This window comes from Oryctolagus cuniculus, chromosome 17 (assembly GCF_964237555.1).
Source record: "Oryctolagus cuniculus chromosome 17, mOryCun1.1, whole genome shotgun sequence".
Classification (NCBI taxonomy): domain Eukaryota; kingdom Metazoa; phylum Chordata; class Mammalia; order Lagomorpha; family Leporidae; genus Oryctolagus; species Oryctolagus cuniculus.
Genome location: NC_091448.1, coordinates 39,230,071 through 39,247,176, shown reverse-complemented (window position 1 = coordinate 39,247,176; position 17,106 = coordinate 39,230,071). Strand labels below are relative to the sequence as shown.

Genomic DNA, 17,106 nt, shown 5'->3' with positions numbered 1-17,106 from the left:
CTGGTGGAAGTGTAAATTAGTACAAGATGATACAAACAGAGAGAGAGAGAGAAACACATTTATTTCCATGGCTTTGCTATTCTATTTCTGGGTATAATCCTAATAGAACTATGCTCACCAGAAGATGTCTACTATTGTAATAGTCACAAGCCAGAAACAATCTGTCCACCGACAACAGAAATGTGAAGTAAATGATGCTACGTTCACACAAGTAAGAATAAACTATTGATACGTGGAACAGGTGAATCTTACAATAACAAGTGAAAGAAGCAGGCACAAATGAATACATAACAAATGATTCCAGTTATATAAAATTCAGAAACAGGCAAACTACTCCATAGTGCCAGAAAACAGGATGGTGGCTATCCTTGGGGTAGAGCCATACATTGGAACACAAGTGGGCCTCTAGTACCATTCTGTTTCTTGAGTATTGATCACATAGATGATCATTTTTGTGGAAATGATCAAATAGATTTTTGATCAAATGATCAGATGTTCATTTTTGTGGAAATTCAAACTGTATACTTAAAATGTATGTACTTCTCTAAGTTTTTTAAAAAGTACCCAACAGCTTTCAAATAACAAAAAATGTTTTGACCTCCATATTCACTCCCAGTAAAGCTCTTCATTATCCTTTATACCAAAGCTAATTTGACTAGAAATCCTCGGACTCTAATTCACCTTTCAGCCTTTTCCAGTCTAGTTTGACCCAAGCATTCCAACTTACCTTCTTTCCAAAGTCACCAAGGACTTCTACATGGTCAGATCTAATGGACACTTCTCTATCTTCCTCTTACTCAACCTCTCTGCAGTACAGAACACAAGCAAGCAGCTCTTCCCTCCTCAAAACACTCTCCCCCCTAACCACCTCTTAGTTTCCAGAACTCTGCAGCACTGGCCTTCCTCCCACCTCAAAGCCTCTACTGCTGGTTCTCCCTTTCCCTTTTTTTTTTCCCTTCTTCCTCTTATTTTTTAAAGATTTATTTATTTGTTTGAGAGGTAGAGTTACAGAAAAAGAGAGGCAGAGAGAAAGGTCTTCCATCTGCTGGTTCACTCCCCAAATGGTCACAATGACCAGGGCTGGGCTAATCCAAAGCCAGGAGCTTCTTTTGGGTCTTCCACATGGGTGCAGGGGTCCAAGCACTTGGGCCATCTGCTGCTGCTTTCCCAGGTCATAGCAGAGAGCTGGATTAGAAGAGGAGCAACCAGGACACAAACAGGTACCCAAATGGGATGCCATTGCCGCAGGTGCAGGCTTACCCTACTATACCACAATGCCGCCCCCTGCCTCCCATTCTTGAATGTTGGGAATCCCTGCCACCTACGTGTGGGTGTTCCAGGCTCCTGGCTTTGGCCAGGACTCTAGCTGTTGTAGCCATGTCCAGAGTGAACCAGTGGATAAATCAATCAATCTCTCTCTCTCTCTCTCTCTCTCTCCATCTCTGACATTCAAATCAATAAATTTTTAAAGTATTTGTAAATTTACTGTATTTGAAAGGAAAGTGAGGGGCTGGCGCTATGGTACAACAGGTTAAAGCCCTGGCCTGAAGCACCAGTTCTAGTTCCGGCTGCTCCTCTTCCGATCCAGCTCTCTGCTATGGCCTGGGATAGCAGGAGAGGATGGCCCAAGTTCTTGGGTTCTGCACCTACATGGGAGACCTGGAGGCAGCTCCTGGTTCCTGGCTTCAGATCTGCGCAGTTGCAGCCATTGTGGCCATTTAGGGAGTGAACCAGTGGATGGAAGACCTCTCTGTCTCTACCTCCTGAAGCTCTTTCAAATAAATAAAATAAACTTAAAAAAAAAAAAAAAGAAAGAAAGAAAGAAAGGAAAGTGAGAGGGGAGGACACAGAGTGAGACCTTCCATACACTAGTTTACTCTCAAATAGCCCAAAATAGTCAGGTCTGGACAAGGCCAAAGTCAGGAGTAAGGAATTCCATTCTGGTGTCGTACATGAGTGTCAGGGGCCTAAAGACTTGGGCCATCACCTACAGCCTTTTAGGCACATTACCAGCAGTCTGGGTCAGAGGTGAAATACCTGGAACTCAGACTAGCACTCTGATACGGGATGTTGGTGTCTCAAGCGGAAGCTTAACCCACTGTGCCACACACCAGCCCCTCTCCATCTCTCTTGCACCCAACAGTAGGCTAAGTCACCATCTATCACCTACTGCTTTTATCTCCCTCCCAGGCCCTCTGGATTTGCTGTTTATTCCTTCTTCCTGGACTGCTCTCCCCAGAACTTCATGTTTGGCTGCTTCTTGTCATCCAACCCTCAGGTTCTGTGTCACTTTCTAATCTCATATATAACACTTCATACTGGTTGATATTATTTGCTTACTTGTGAACTGTCTTTCCTAACTATGATTAAAAAACCTGGAAGGGCAGGGAACATCCAGAGTCTACAATGGTTCTAGAAAGAGGAGCCTTCACTTTTTGCTTTCCCAATTCCTTCGTCATAAGGTATTATCACTCCCATCCTCTCCCCGGTACACACATTAAAAGCGCTTCAATGGCTTCCCAGTGCATTTTAGAATAAAAACCCTCATTCCTGGGACAGACATTTTGGCCTACTGGTTGAGACACCTAATGAGATGCCCACATTCCATATACAGTACCTGGGTTTGAGTGCCAGCTTGGCTCGCAATCCCAGCATCCTGATAATGCATACACTGGGAGGCAGCAGGTGACAGCCCAAGCACTTGGGTCCTGTCACCTACTTGGGAGACCTAGATTGAGTTCCCGGCTCCTGGCTTTGGCCTGGCCTAACCCTAGTTGTTGTGGTCATTAGGGGAGTAAACCAGCAGATTGAACTGCCTGCTGTCTCTCAAATAAACTTTAAAAACTTAAAAAATTTTTAAAAATCACTCTTATGGGGCCGGCACTGTGGCACAGGGGGTTAATGCCCTGTCCTGAAGCACTGGCATTCCATATGGGCAACGGTTCGAGACCCGGCTGCTCCACTTCTGATCCAGCTCTCTGCTATGGCCTGGAAAAGCAGTAGAAGATGGCCCAAGTCCTTAGGCCCCTGCACCCATGTAGGAGACCCGGAAGAAGCTCCTGGCTCCTGGCTTCAGATCAGCGCAGCTCTGGCCGTTGCAGCCATTTGGGGAGTGAACCAGTGGATGGAAGACCTCTCTCTCTCTCTCTCTCTGCCTCTCCTCTCTCTGTGTAACTCTGACTTTCAAATAAATAAATAACTCTTTGTTAAAAAAAAAAAAAAAACACTCTTACACAGTTAAAAGATCCTGATCACTTCTGCGGTTCATACTGCACTCCTTTTTCTCACCCACTGAGCTTCAAGCTATAGTGACTTTCAGCTCTCCAAGCACCCTGGCCTCTTGCCTGCCTGCAATTCTCACACCTGTGCCCTTCTACATCTGCTGCTCCTGCCCTTCCCTTAGGTCTCAACTCAAATCTCCCCAGGGGAGTCCTCCCTAGTCATACATACTCACTCACAGCCTTTTGGTTTCCTTCATAATAACTACCAAAAGCTGCAATTATATTTGTTTGCTGATTTACAGGCTATCTCCAAGGGCAGGAAACTCCTGTGTCTTTTTTTTTTTTTTTAACCTACAGCATCCAGCACAGTGCCATCTCATAATAGGTACCCAGATTTGTGGAATGAACAGAGATCAGAGAACATTCAACATTTTATCAATATAGCTGATGAGGTTAAGTACTAGTTCTTTCTCCTTAAGGCCAAAAGCATTTTCTCAATATTTATAGTGACAAAAGGAATGAGGAAGAAAATGTCTTTTATCAAAAACAAAGAACAGCTAACATTAAGTTAATTAACCTTTTTAAACATGTTTTAAATTTATTTTCATTTTACTTAAAAGGCAGAAAGACACAGAGAGATCTTTCTTCCATTAGTTCACTCCCCAAAATCTCCACAACAGTCAGGGCTAGGCCAGGCCAAAGCCATGAGCCTGGGACTTCATCCAGGTTTCCCATGCAGGTGGCACGGACCCAGGCACTTGAGCCATCACCTGCTGCTCTCAGCAGGAAGCTGGATGGGAAGCAGAGGAACAGGGTTTGAGCCAGACACTCCAACATGTAATGTGGCTTCTCATGTGGTGACTTAAGCACTAGCCAAACACCTCCCCTATCCCAGGTTACCCCAGATTTTTTGAGTCTGTTTCCTCATTTGTATAAAAGGGATAATAGCTCCCATGCTGCAGGGTAATTGCAGGGATGAGAAATAGCATACATAAAATGCCTCACCTATAGCAAACATTTGATCAGCAGCATATTAAAAATTATTTTTAAAATATTACAGTTCTAAAGCAGCACTGGCCTACATGTTTAATAGTGACCATATATTAATGGCCAAGGTCTCTCTCCTCTCTGTGGTAAGCTAAAGGTTGGTTTCCTACCACCTAAGCCGGGCCCAGGTAGGGCAGGAATCTGACACAGCTGATTATGTCACCCACATATAAAGCATCATCTGTATCTTAAGAACTCACCTGAAATTGAAAATCATCTCTCAACTGTGATGGCTGCTTACTTTTAAAAACAAGTTGGCCTGGCAAGAAATTTAGGTTTCTTAAAACTCTTTAATTTAAAACAGAATCTCAGAGCAGCAACTACAACTTTCCAGTAAATCTGCCTGAGATATCCACTCTGGCTTGGGAGGATTTAAAATGCTGGTGACAAAATAATGAGCAGAAAGTGGGACCACTGTTACACTTGCAAGTAAACAGCTTGTAGAGTAAACCATATTACCACCTGGTCTCACTGGCTGGGTACGGGACAACGATGCACATTCTCTGTGACACTGAGATTATCTCTGAGACATTTCAGAAGAGAATTCAGAACACCTAGTCACAGAGGAGACAAGTACATAGAATACTGGAACCCAGGACTGAATGAGAATGTCCAGGGCCGGCCCTGTGGTACAGTGAGTTAAAGCTCTGGCCTGTGGTGCTGACATCCCATACAGGTGCTGCTTTGAGTCCCGGCTGCTCTACTTCTGATCCAGCTTCCCTGTGAAGCACCTGGGAAAGCAGCTTGGGCCCCTGAACCCATGTGGGAGACCTGGAAGAAGCTCCTGGCTCCTGGTTTTGGGTCGGCTCAGATCTAGCCGTTGCAGCCATTTGGGGGGTGAACCAACGGATGGAAGACCTTTCTCTCTGTCTCTACCTCTTTCTGTAACTCTCTTTCAAATAAATAAAAATAAATGTAAAAAAAAATGTACAGCCCTGCTCAAGTATTGCATGGGCTGAACATAAACAAGGGATGATTCACAAGATTGAAACCCTGCAGAAGAAAACATCCCAAAGGCTTTAATTCCTAATGGACCATTTCCACCCTCCAGGGCAATCCTTTGGATACTAATAATGTGCAATACATATTTCCCAGATATGAATTTTACTTTAGGGCTACATTTTTTAAAGTCAGAACAGTTTTGTTTTAAAAAAGCTGTTCCCAGATAGGTGTTACTTGGTTTTAGAATCAGATCTGACCTTAAATCCAGGCTGTAGCACTGAGTAACTGAATGAGGCTGAGTAAGTTGCCCCCCTGAGCTTCGGAATCCCAGGAAGAAACTTACCTGCACTCTGCAGACCCGACCCCAAGGGGTGCTGAGTATGCAGATGGCTCACAGCTCTACTGGGCTTCTCAATCTCATATAAAGGAGGAGGGCAAAGCTAGACATTCAGGGAATGCTGTGCTGGACCTAACGGGGATTTGACATCTGCCTCTCTTCAAACCACTTTCCAGAACCTCCACTCACGGGGAGATGTCAACTCCTCTCTCCTCCACTCCCCAAGGTATATTTAGTAAAAACGAGGGGAGCTTTAGGAGCAAGATAATCTCTCCTGCGCTGTTACTTCAGGCAGCAGACAAGGAGAAAGACATCAGAGGCAGTTTTTCAGACTCTAAGTTCCTGAAGTCCCTTCTCACACGACCCTAGAAATTTTTATTTTAAGGTCAAAACAAAAATACTACAAAACATCTAATACATGCCAACCGAAATATGTCTCCATCTATGGTCTCATTTAACACAACAATCGTATGAAAACCAGAATTAAAACGCTAATTTTTGAATGAAAAGGCTGGGCCCTGAGGGTTCAATAACTGGACCAGGGATACCCAGCAAGTGGCTGACAGACTTGAGTTCAACAGCTTTGACTAACTTGAGGTCCTACAGAAAGAAAGGGCTGCTTGCATCATCCACATGGCTTACTCTTGGCACTAGTCATTCAAGGGCTTCACTATAAGAAAAGACAGTGGAAATCACCTACAGCAGCCCATAAGGAGGAAATATTTAATACTAGTTATTACCCCTTCTGAAAATACCAAAAAGGGGGCCGGCGCCGCGGCTCACTAGGCTAATCCTCCGCCTAGCGGCGCCGGCACACCGGGTTCTAGTCCCGGTCGGGGCGCCGGATTCTGTCCCGGTTGCCCCTCTTCCAGGCCAGCCCTCTGCTGTGGCCAGGGAGTGCAGTGGAGGATGGCCCAGGTGCTTGGGCCCTGCACCCCATGGGAGACCAGGAAAAGCACCTGGCTCCTGGCTCCTGCCATCGGATCAGCGCGGTGCGCCGGCCGCAGCGCGCCGACCGCGGCGGCCATTGGAGGGTGAACCAACGGCAAAGGAAGACCTTTCTCTCTGTCTCTCTCTCTCACTGTCCACTCTGCCTGTCAAAAAAAATAAATAAATAATAAAAAAAAATTTAAAAAAAAAAAAAAAAAGAAAATACCAAAAAGGGGTACCAACGTACCAAAGTAACCTGTCAACACTCAAGTACATTGTAAAAAACAGAGACGCTATTCCTGGGAATCTAGAACTTTCATTTACACATCCAACAAGTCATCTGTATTTCCCAGTTTCTACAACTGGAAGGTACTAGCAAGACAGACTCCCCGACTTTCTAAAGATAATGCTTTTGATTGGTATTTCCAATATATCTCTTTCTGTTCTTGCCCACTTTTGTTCCTGTTCAGGGAAGATGTCTGACTTTATTGTTTCAAATACAACTAATGCTCTATGACCTTCCTCTTATTAAGTGTTTTCACTGGGTAACTATTAAATAAAAATGAAAGTGAATCCTTAGCATTCAGGGCCTTAGCTCCTTGCTCTTAGCTTGAGCTACCCTATTATTCTTCTAGTCCCTTAAATGCCAAGCCTCTTTGGCTTTCAGAATCTCCCTCAGCCTGAACCACTGTTCCTACCCTACCTCCCTACTGCAACCTTTATTTCCCCAGGGAAATCTCTGCCTCTGAGCTCTCACAGCACTCCACACATCTCCCTATAACTCTAGTTCATCACATTATCTACAATACTTAGCACTGTTCTCTGTCAATATCTCTGGGGATGCCAAGAAAAACAGGCGTGGTCCTCGCATCTCATGTTGATTACACTCTGAGAGAATGAGCGTCCTAGAAGCACTACATCTAATCCACTGGCTAGCAATATGTATAATTCTTTTCAATTCTGATTTATTTGAGAGAGATCTCTCATGTGCTAGTTCACTCCCCAAATGCCTACAATAGCAAAGGCTGAGCTAGGCTGAAGCCAGGGACGAGGATCACAACCCAAGTCTCCCAAGTACATAAGAATCCACCTGCTTAAGCCATCACCTGCTGCCTCCCAGGTTCACATTAGCAGGAAGCTGGAATCAGTAGAGCTAGGACTCCGATCCTGGCACTCTGATAAAGGATACAGGCATCCCACATGGCAACCAAGCTGTGCCAAATTCTCACCCTGTATAATTCTTGGTAAAAAATAACTGTCCCTCAGGATCCACAGAAATTGATTCCAGGACATCCTTCACCCCACCCCCCAAAACAAAATCTGTGGGTGCTCGATCCCCTTATATAAAGTGGTGCATATTGTTTAGGACATAATAACAAGAAAACAAGTCTCTACACATTCAGTAGAGATGAAATTCCCCCACCACCACCCCAAGCATTTTCAATCTAAGTGGGTTGCACCCATGGATAGGGAGAGCTGACTGTATTTTTCTCGAAGTTAGGGTGTAGAAAGTGAAATAGGAAACAAGGGTGAGTTTATTTCACATCATTATTCTCAGCCTTAGTGCCAGGCAAATGTAATAACCATGCTATCTGTTGAATTTTTAGCTAATGATAACAGTAATAGAATTTTTTTTGAAAGGACAGAAATTTTGCTTCAAAATCCCACAACTATGATTCCAAGATGAACAGTAAGGGTATTAAATATGCATCATCACAGCGATACTTCTAAGAAAAAATCTAAGAGTAGCATCAGACTTACTGAAGACACTCTTTCATTGCCTGCTAAGATTACTTGAAAAACAAGGAGAGAACATGGTAACAGACTGACCTTTTAAGAAGTAACAGAAAAGTGTTAAAATTGTATTTCAGCAATAGAAATCCAGAAAGGGAGCCCGGGTAGAGGGATAAGCTCATCCCTCCCTTCTCCCTGAATCAGAAGGCATGGAAGGCTCCAGTGCCTTCCTAGCATTCTGCTTTGGAATTGTACTGTGCTGAGAACTGCAAAAATAGATTAACAAGAAAATAACAAACACAAGTAAAAGACAGATATTCTGGAAATCCAGACACCGGCCTCTACCAGATACATGCGAATCAGGGTGGCACTTTGTCAGGGAGAAATATAATGAAAGGATCTAAGAATAGAACCAGAGGATCTTGGAGCACAAAGTGTTAAAATGACAACATGAACAAGGGGAAAGGAGAGCACTTTTGCTCCCCTCTAGCAGTGAGTGAGTTCTTCTCCTGAAGTGATAACTGCTGTAAGCAACTGAAAAACATACATAATAATCACAGGTTATAAATGCTCTCAGAAACTCCCTGGTTTCAACTCGTCTATGACAAATATCTGCAGAGGGACCTCAGCATCTGCTGTGAAGTTCAGGGAAAAGTAATTCTAACCAGTGGAGCTGTGCCAAAATATCACCCCCGGGGTCTGACCAATTAAATGGCTGCTTCTTAGTGTGGAATTTAGGAGAGATGACAGATTGAACACTGTAGCAGAGAAACCTACACGTTTCATTTCAAGCCCAGGCATTCTGCCCCAAAGGGTGAGTCAATTAGGAAAGAAAGCAGTTTGGAATAAAGTCTTCTAACAATGCTGAAAACAGAATAAATGGACCTGCAGTTTAATTACTGCAGGATCCTTCTCTCATCAAAACTGATGACAAAGCTCATCAGGAATAAGGAGACTCGGAGCCGTCTCTGGTACTTCTGTGCAGGTAACAGGATTTACCAGATAAGCCTTTCTGGACCGTCTGCCCAAGGAAGCCGCTTTCACAAGATACTTTCTCTGACTGAGCAACGGGTAACCAGGAGAAAACATTTTTAAAACCCAAGGCCAGGGACAATGAAAGCTGTTTCTGGGCTCCTATGCCCTGGGAAAAGGCAGTGCTGATGGCCAGGAATTCTGTCTAGAATCAAAATTTTGCAATTTGCCCTACAAAGTAGACTGCACAAGTTACTGCAGACCAATGTGTTATGCTCTAGATTCTGGCGTAACCCCTTTAACCTTAATTTCCTCAAAACAACAGAACTTGTTACATTGAAATAAATGAGAGGAGTAAAATAATGGCTGCCAAGGGTTGGCTATGTGGTGCAGCAAGTTAAACCACCATCTGCAATGCCAACATGCCATATGGGCACCAGTTCAGGTCCCAGCTGCCCCACTTCTGATACAGCGCCCTGTTAATGTGCCTGGGAAAGCAGCAGAGGATGAGACCCAAATGCTTGGGCCCCTGCCATCCGTATGGGAGATCCAGATGGAGTTCTGGGCTCCTGGCTTCAGCCTGGCCCACCCTGGCCATTGTGGCCATTTGGGGAGTAAACCAACAGATGAAAGTTCTTTATCTGCTCCTCCTTCTCTGTGACTCTGCCTTTCAAATAAATAAATAAATCTCTAAAAATAAAATAATACATGCCAAGCATTTACCTGAGAGCTTAGCACATAATGGACATTCAATAAAAGTTGGCTAAAAATCACCAAAAGAATTTTTTAGGTTCTTTAAAGAGACAAATTTATCTGTTATATCCCATATTTGCTTTTTATTTTCTTTATGTGAGCCAAAGACCCTTAATCAGGGTCAATCTCCCTTTCAAACCTCTCCCCCAGAACTGACTCCAGGCCCCTCCGACCAGCTCTTAATTAGTTACATAATCTGGAAAAGTGGAGGGACTCAGGCATGCTTTATTCTCCTTGCAACCCCAGGCTGTTTAATTTCTTCCCAATTCTACCGGCTGTTAATGAGTTAGTTATCCACCTCCCCAGCACGCCAGCCAATTTGGAATTTCTGCAATCAAAAAACCCTTCTCTGCCAAATTCTAAAGCAGGGACATACACACCGTTGGCCCCAACGTGGTGCACCACAACTGCTTGCACTGCACTGGAGTCAGATAGGCTTTTGTGATAAAGCCAGGAAGAAGTCAAACTCAACCCTCCCTCCCCCACAGACCCTCAGCTTTGTTTGATCTCAATCTGAAAATCATGCTGACTCTCTGAAATGTATTCTTCTTCTGCCAGGATGTGATATACCCAGTATCTATCCCAAGAAACAGAAACAAATGGAGATTTCTAGTCAGTCTAGTGCAATTAAAAAAAAAAAAAAAAAAACTTTGCTTTCTGACCATACTCATTCCTTACAAAGAACATCTGTGTTTAATTTGGTTTTTCAGTCTTATTTGTTGCTTCTAATCCACAACAAAGTGCAAAATGCCCTATGCTCCTCACCACTCGACAGACTCAAGGAAAAAAGACACCTGTGTTGGTATCAGGTCAGAATGTTGTTCTCACTACTTCCATATGCAGTTACCTGACCATGTTACTAGATGTGCTACTCTACCTACTTGCTGGATTACAGACAGATGCATACCACAGTCTCTGCAACTGGCAGGGATATGAAATGCACACACACACATAAATATTACCAAGATCTTTCCCTTCCCTGTATTATGGTTGGAGATTAGCAGAATGTATCTGTTTTGAAATAACTCAAGCAGTTGTAACAATCTAGAAAGTTCCCAAGATGATTCCCTGCAAATAGTTATCCTATAGCCAATCCAGTTCCCTAAAGAATAAGGCAGATTTCACAGTAGGGAGAAATGGGTAATATGAGGAACGGGGTGGGTGGGGGATCATAAAATAGAAGGTGCTGGGGCCGGCACTGTGGCATAGTGGGTAAAGCCACCACCTGCAATGCCACCATCCCATATGGACACCGGTTCAAGTCCCGGCTACTCCACTTCCAATCCAGCTCTCTGCTATGGCTTGGGAAAGCAGTAAAAGATGGCCCAAGTCCTTGGGCTCCTGCACCCATATGGGAAGACCTGGAGGAAGCTCCTGGCTCCTGGCTTCAGATCAGCGCATCTCCGGCCATTTCAGCCAATTGGGGTGTGAACCAGCAGATGGAAGACTTCTTTGTGTAACTCTGGCTTTAAATAAATAAATAAATAAATCTTTAAAAAAAGAAAATAGAAGGTGCTAAGATTGTTTAGCAGCTGAGAGACCCCAAGCAAATTCTCCAGAGACTGCCTGAGGGTGAAATAATTCAGCAGATAACACTAGATCCAGCCTCCTGGACATTTTCAAGAACTCAAAAAAGTAAATAAATAAATCACAAGCACCCTGAAGTAATTTGTCAACTACCACACTCAAAAGATATGCTAGAAATCCTAGAACCCAACAAAAGGAATCTGTTTTTTAAAAAGGTTCACAGGAGCCTGTGCTGTGGTGCAGCAAGTTAAAGCCCTGGCTTACAGTGATGCCGGTTTGAGTCCCAGCTGCTCCACTTCCGATGCAGCTCCCTACTAATGCCCCTGGGACAGCGGCAGAGGCTGGCCCAAGTCCTTGGGCCCCTGCACCCATGTGGGAGACATAAAAGCTCCTGGCTGCTGGCTTCGGATTGGCTTAGCTCTGGCCATTGTGGCCATTTGGGGAGTGAACAAGCAAACGGAAGACCTCTTTCTCACTGTGTTTCTACCTCTCTAACTCTGTCTTTCAAATGAATAAAATAAACCTTTAAAAAAGTAAAAAAGTCTCATGAATTATAGGTTAAAATTGCCTACTGCTATTAAAAAGTAACAGCCAAGGGGCCGGCGCTGTGGCACAGCGGGTTAATGCCCTGGCCTGAAGTGCCGGCATCCCATATGGGTGCTGGTTCTAGTCTCGGCCGCTCCTCTTCTGTCAAATAAATAAAATAAATCTTAAAAAAATAAAATAAATCTTAAAAAAAAATAATAACAGCCAAGCAGACTGCCTCTCTATCTACCAAAAGGAACAGATCAGCAGTTGATTCAGTTGGTTTCATTTTACAAACCATATGGATGCAGTATGGTGCAAGCTAGGAAAAATAACCACACCACAGGAAGAAAAATGACCCATTCCCTAAAAGACATGCACATGTCTAAGTATAAAGGCAAGGACACTAAAGGATTTGTTATGTTAGCTTCTTTTTCTTTTTTTAAATTTTTTAAAAAGATTTTACTTATTTATTTGAGAGGCAGTTACAGACAGTGAGAGAGATAGACAGAAGGGTCTTCCATCCACTGGTTCATGCCCCAAATGGCTGCATCCACTGGAGCTGAGCTGAGCTGATCTGAAGCCAGGAGCCAGGAGCTTCCTCCAGGTCTCCCACATGAGTGCAGGGGCCCAAGGACTTGGGTCATCTTCTACAACTTTCCCAGGCCCTAGCAGAGTTGGATCAGAAGAAGAACAGCTGGGACTAGAACTGGCACCCTTATGGGATGCGGGCGCTGCAGGCAGAGGATTAACCTACAGTGCGACAGCACCGGCCCTGTTAGCTTCTTTTCAAACTATAAATGGAGACTTCTTCAGTCAAGCTCACACAGAAGTCTTAACTTTTAACCACATCAAGTTTCAAAATGCAGGCACATAAGCTACAGTAAAGACAAGTGCATCCTGTTTGTACTTGACTTCCTGTTTGGGGGCTGCCCCCCTCTGTCGCTCCCCCATTCGCGGAGGAACGACACTTGACCCTGCGCTGTTCTTTTGTCTGCTCGGCCCTTCCCGGGTTAGCTGCTGGTTCTTCCCAGGTTGGCTGGCAACCCCTCCACCTCCGTGGAGGGGCGGTTCCCCCTGCCACTTTCCCCACTTCCGTGGAGGAGCGGCACACCGCCGGCCGGCTCTCTCGGGGGCTGCTCAGATGTTATCCGGATGTTCCTTGTGCATGTTGTCTCTCTCCTCCTTTATAGTCCTCTTCCACCAATCCCAAATCTGCTACCCACATGCCGAGCACGCTGCTCTCCTCCAATCAGGAGCAGGATCAGCTCCTGCAGCTCATCAGTCAAACTGGCAAGAGGCAGCTGTGTAGAAGTTGTTTACTCCTCTCCCAGCGCCATATTGTGGGAGAGCAGATGCATAGAATAAGTCTTAATTCCAGTAACAGTCTAGTCCAAGTTGCTCCCCACACCCCTCTCCACACTGCTGCCCTCCAGGCCAAGACAAACAGGTCACCTTTCATTTCTACCATGACAGTTTCAGTGACAGTAAAATACATAATTCTATGAATCAGATAAAAGATTCAGCTAACAAGCACCAAAAAGCCATCCTGAGCCTGTAAGACACTTTCTGGATTTCCCATGCTTCCTACTGACATCTGACTAAAGTACGCAATAAAAACTTAATGCAAATAGTGCTGAGATAAGGAAATTCAGTCTGAAACAAAACTTGGGATATAAGGGACGGGAGAAAAAAAGAGCAAGAAAAACTGAAAATGTTTTTATAATTAAATGTTGGCCCCTTTTCAAATGCAGAAGGAAGAGATATCTGTCAGCCAGTCCCCAGTAGAAAATTCCCAGGAGGAAGGGATCTAGACTCCTTTCTAGCCATCACTGTCTTAAATCCAACCTGCTATCAACCTAACACAGTCTGTTTTCCAGCACTGCAAAAGCCCTCAACAGTTTCAGAGACTTGAAGCCTCCAGTTCAGACATAATTTCCATTGCATTCAAAGAGCAGATGGCTCCCCAGGCCACATTCAGTGTTAGGAGCAAATGCTGGACAACAAATAACCAAGTTACAGACAAATCATTTAGCCTCTTTAGGTCTGTTTCCTTGTCTGGAAAACAGGAGGCTGGACTAATTTCTAATGTTTCTTCCAGCTGCAGAAAAAATTCAGGGACTCAATATTAACCGTTAGCAGAAGTTTCTGTGGCTTCCTGCATTACTTCTTTGGTCAATTGAGATGCCTGTGATATAGCACATTCACAGAGGAAATGGATGCCTTAATCTATTTCCCAAATACTCAAGGATCTTTTCTTTCTTTCCCTTGAAATGTGGATCACAGAATTTCCCACTTGAAAGAAACATCTATTGACAAACCTTTAGAACTGTTCTTTAACCAGGCTTTTTATTCAGATCATAATGCAATCAACACTTGATTCCCACATTGATCATGTGACTCCTGACGAGGACAGACTCACAAAAGGATGGAGAGAATCTGAGCAGCAGCATGTGGCACACCCACACAGTGATGGCTAATAGGGAAAGAATGAAGCAAATGCAGGGTAAGGGAAGGGAGAGGTGAAGACAAATTCTGAGTCAGTGCACAGGAAAACACAGATTTAATAGAAAAGAAAGAATAGGGAACAGGGAAGGAAGGAGACCAGCCAAGAAAGGGGAAAATAGAAATCAATGAACAAACTTAAACCTCACACCCTGTTCATCCATTCATTCACACTATGTGCAGGAAACTGAACCAACAGACAGATTTGCTCAATGAGGTTATGGCCAGCAGTACAGATAAAGGCCTGTACACACAAACAGCTGGAATCTAGGGCACAAAGTGTACCATGCCATAAAGGGCACATAAAAGACAACGTTCTGCCAAGAGACTCAGAGGAGGAAGTGATCACTCCCAGTGAGATATCACACACGGACAGCTTCATTCAAAGAACGACATTCCAGGCAGAAAGCATAGCAGAAACAAGGACACATTAAGTACAGCAAGAAACTGGATTTGATTTGAGACACAGACAAGCATCAAGGGAGGGATGGCATTAATAATAATAATAGTAAGCAATCCAGAGAGCTATGGCTAAGTTGGATAGCTAGACTGGAGCCAGACTGAGTATCCAGAAATCACCTTAGAATCTGAATTTAAGTCCAGTGCAGGAAGAAGAGGAGAAGGGAAGTTGACAAGCCAGAAACCAGAAGAACCTGAAAAACTTGCTCTATAAGATAGTAAAATCAACATAAAATCAATGTGTGCAGTATGTCAAGTCCCTCCAAAGAGAGATCATCTTCCAAATCAAAGGCAAGAAGAGAGGACAAAAAAGCTTGGAAGATGGTATTAATACGTTTAAACAAAGAAATGTGACTTTATCACAAGAGTGGGCAACAAAGAAACTTGGAAAAATCTAGAAAGACAGGGGTATCTTGACTCCAGAACTGCTCAAGGCAGAGAAACGCTGAGCTAGGTGCCACAGCCTTCTCTGCAGTGGAACATGGTTCTGTCAGGAAGCTTAAACGCAAACAGCATACAGTAGCAGCTGGGAGCATAGGCTCTCAATTGTAGAGACAGATGGGACTTAGTTCAAATCTCAGCTCAGCCTCTTAACAGCCTGAACACAGCCTTAATTTCCCCATTTATAAATTGAGGATAACTATGCCTACTTTGCAGGAGGGACACTGAGGGAATTCAATGCTCTACTGTATGCAAAGTAGTTAATAAAATGTTCAGCAAATATTAAGCAATCAATAATCAGCTTTTTTGTAACTATATTCTCTCCCACAAACCATTCTATCTTATTATTCCATGCTCACCAAGCAACCTTGATATTATTAAATTTGATTTTCCAGATCCCTGGATATTGAAAAATAATATATTAGCAAAATCCTTTCGACAGAAAGGAATTCTTCACTCTGAAGCAATAAATCAGCATTCCATTCTGAGCTCAATCACTCAAGTCTAAATGTAATCCTGTTTCTGAAAGACTATTTCCAGGTACTCAACAAAATATTTTGTGATGGAGACCAAACCTAGAACACACTGACCAAAACCCTGGAAGACCTTCCTGAGAAGATGAATTGGCACCCCCTACCCAGCCAACTGTGCCACCCTCTCAATCCACAAGCAATTTTGTCTAACAGTTACCCACACTTCTCTTCCATCCTCTGCTTCTCCCTTACCCTTCAATCAATGCACTATGGTGAAGTACATCTCCCTCTCTAACCTTCTAGAGGTCAAAGATCCCATCTTAACCACTTCTGCATTTCTTTCTGCATTATCACAATACTCCTTGCCTCAAGTTGAACCACAATGAGGATTAACTATGAGAATGATTCTTTTTTTAAAGATTTACTTATTTGAAAGGCAGAGTTTCAGAGAGGCAGAGGCAGAGAGATCTAGTTCACTCCCCAAAAGGCCCCAACGGCCAGAGCCGAGCCAATCTGAAGCCAGGAGCTTCTTCCAGGTCTCCCACATGGGTGCAGGGGCTCAAGCACTTGGGCCATCTTATACTGTTTTCTCAGGCACATTAGCGGGGAGCTGGATTGAAAATGGAGCAGCCAGGATTCAGAACAGCACCCATACAGGATGATGGAACTACAGGCGGCAGCTTTACCCACTATGCCACAGCACTGGCCCCCAAAATGAATTTCAAACACAATATTCCTTAACAAAACAATCTATTGCAGTCCACCACTCTGCTACCCTAGGCTCCTATGATTTATTAAGATCATAGAGAATTTTCTCTGGAACTCTACTCTACACCTTTCCTCCGCTCTCCTCCACACTTCCTTCCTCTACCTCCCTACTCCTGAGCAACCAAATATTACAGAAAAGTCGGAAGACTTCACTAAATTGGGTTCCCAACAAATGTGTACAACTAGGGTCAAGCCATCACTGGGCTGTGAAAAACTTTTATTCGTCTCTACTTGATGGGATGTCCCATAGCAACTTCCCAAACAGCAGTATTGTGCAGGATTTAGGAGCTGGGGCATGGAGTTACAACTCATAGCCTTCCTCCTGTGTGACCTCAGTCAAGGTGACTCACTTTCTGAAGTTTCATTTTCCTCTCTGTAAACAGAGTACCTAAATGAGGCCCTTCATGCAAACTCTTAACAAGAACAAGGCGCCCCCCCAATATGGAAACAGTGACTGTTTTCTGAGTAACCC

The 17,106-nt window shown here is 43.9% G+C and overlaps 1 protein-coding gene across 8 annotated transcripts in view; it reads right to left on the bottom strand.

Annotated features, from left to right (window-relative positions):
- RFFL (ring finger and FYVE like domain containing E3 ubiquitin protein ligase) overlaps positions 1-17,106 on the bottom strand; it is a 79,637-nt gene that overhangs the window by 28,532 nt on the left and 33,999 nt on the right. The window contains exon 1 of one of the 8 annotated variants that reach the window (XM_008271114.4): positions 4,469-4,606. The exons of the other annotated variants lie outside the window; for them this stretch is intronic. The gene's annotated coding sequence lies outside the window, so the exon portion shown is untranslated. Of the gene's footprint in view, positions 1-4,468; positions 4,607-17,106 lie in introns of those variants that run through there. 8 annotated transcript variants of the gene reach the window in all.